This window comes from Centruroides vittatus, unplaced genomic scaffold (genome assembly GCF_030686945.1).
Source record: "Centruroides vittatus isolate TY-2023 unplaced genomic scaffold, ASM3068694v2 contig_694, whole genome shotgun sequence".
Lineage (NCBI taxonomy): Eukaryota > Metazoa > Arthropoda > Arachnida > Scorpiones > Buthidae > Centruroides > Centruroides vittatus.
The window spans coordinates 554,685-556,980 of record NW_027122438.1 but is presented as its reverse complement, the minus strand read 5'-3'; the positions used below and the strand labels follow the sequence as shown (position 1 = coordinate 556,980).

General features: G+C 29.9%; 1 long non-coding RNA gene across 1 annotated transcript; it reads right to left on the bottom strand.

Annotated features, from left to right (window-relative positions):
* Positions 1–946: 946 nt before the first annotated feature.
* LOC136980327 (uncharacterized) lies at positions 947–1,645 on the bottom strand. The gene is made up of 3 exons (XR_010881539.1): positions 1,531–1,645; positions 1,150–1,457; positions 947–1,078 (listed from the first exon to the last, which is right to left on the bottom strand). It is a non-coding gene; the product is annotated as an uncharacterized lncRNA (long non-coding RNA).
* Between the last annotated feature and the right edge of the window lie 651 nt (positions 1,646–2,296).

Sequence of the window (2,296 nt, the reverse complement as noted above, 5' to 3'; positions counted from 1 at the left end):
AAAAATAGGGTTTAGCGTTATAATTCTTTCCAAAATGGGAGGGTATAGGATATTTTAAAACAATATATAGCTATTTTATAGGACGTAGTCTACCGTACAGTGTTATTTTATATTATAAAAATTACTCAATTACGCTGTGAAAAAATGCATATTATTTTTTAAAAAAATCATATTTTAGAAACCCTATCAAAAGTTTGATAATACTTTACGTAAACAAATGAAGTTTTGATAACTTCACTAACCATCTCTTAGAAGATGGTCAACATTTTTCTAAAGACTTTTATTGTTTAAAATTTTAAAAATTAAAAAACATTTTTACAATTTAAACATTTAGAAAAAAAAAAATTAGAAAAAGAAGCCTTATAGCAATATTGCTTTCCTTAATATACGATAAAAACAAGTAATTGCAAATCTTAAAAAAGAAAAGGGAGAAATCAGATTAAATTGTCGATCATTGGTAGCCATCCTCATCGAATTCCAATTTAAGTTGTGTTGCTAGATTACTGTAAGATCCCAACCAATCTGCAATTTCATCAAGCTTTACGTGCAGTTCTCTATTTATTAAGTCACGATCCATTATTCCTAAAAATATAAAAGTATACATTTTAACTTTCAAAAATATGATGGTTAGAACTATTATTTAAGAAAAATAATTTGCCTGAAAAATATATCAAGGATTCTTTTAGACGGTCAGGAATGGTAAATTCCGCAACCTCCCGATTTAATAGACGTACGAACTCCAACAACGTAATAGTGAGATATTGAATTTGATCTATATCACATTTGTAAGGATCGAAATATCGATTTTCAATCTTCAGTACATCATGAAGATGCAAAGAGTCTTCTGCGAAGAAAACTGCAATTGCTCTGTTTTTACATTTCTGTTAAAATATGCAGACTATTACTTTACCGTGTGAAATATTTAATAGATTAAGAATAACCGAATTACCAGTTGGCCTCTTGTTAGTCTTCTTTGAAGAGGAAAAAAATCTCTCCACATTTTAAAAACATCAAACTTCTTTTTGAACGCCTCTTTAAACAATAACACTTCTTGAACTGCTTCCGAATTTAGTGGTTCCTTACAAAGACAATTTAAAAATAACCAAAGATAAAAAAACTCAAGTAAAAAAAAGTTTTAATTTGACATACCTTCGGCTGTATTTTTCTCAAGTTCTTCACGTTTTCTTTCAAGAACCAGGTGTTTCCATTTATACCAAATTTCATTGGATCTAATCTTCTTCTTGCTAACATTTCGTCTAATAAACAAAACTTACACTTCCTTACAACTTCATTTAAACGAGAACGACACATTGCAAATGCAGAACATTCGTAAGCTCCCCTATTCTTGATTGATTGCACAAAAAATAGCAAACAATTTTTGCAAAGGAAGTTCCCATAATAATCGTTCCAAGCTTGTCTCTTGCATACCTGACATCGCGCATTAATTACGCTAACTCCTACCGTAGAATAACATAAATATTTTAATATTCGTACTAAATTTTACGCAAATAAGCAAAAAAATTATTTTACCCCTTCCTCCTCTGTGTTGCTCGATTTGTTCTACTGTGGCCATGTTGCAAAGTTAAAGTCATCCAAATACTAAAAATCTTTAAATGACTATATAAAGACATATCATTGGGTTATATTAGAAATTACTTTGCATAAAGCAGTGCTAAATTGCTAGATACGAATATTTTAACAATTTTAATGGGAATTTTGCAATTTGAAAGGTATCGCGCGACTTTTAAAATAATTCTTAAATAATTAAGAATGGTATTAATTTATTTAATTAAGAAAAAAATTTTAGGCATGAAAATATTTATTCCCGTGTATTTAAAAAATACATATACAATTCTACATTCTGATTTATTTATTTTCTATATAAGGGCAGTATTTTATTTAAAAAATGATGAAAAAAGAATTATCTTTTTCATTGCCTCATCAATAAAAATATGAAATATGGGCGCATTGCATGGGTTGCGTGTAAGTGGCAAACAGCTAAATAAGTAAACCAATGATGTAGTTCGTTTCATACGAAACATACCGCATCATTGGCTTTTTTATTTAGCAGCTTGCTACGGAAAGGACCCTTAACAAAGCGGATACCTACAGCTGGGTAAGCAACCAATAACGTAGCATGTTTTAAACGAATGGATTCCACCAAATGGCACCACATACTACACCTCTGTTTCGATAGGTATCAGTTGTTTCCGAGTTGCATGGCATTATTACAAGCATTTGAAGTCAGGTTGATGTAATAACTGAATACTGTAGCTTTGTTAGTCTATTTTAATCA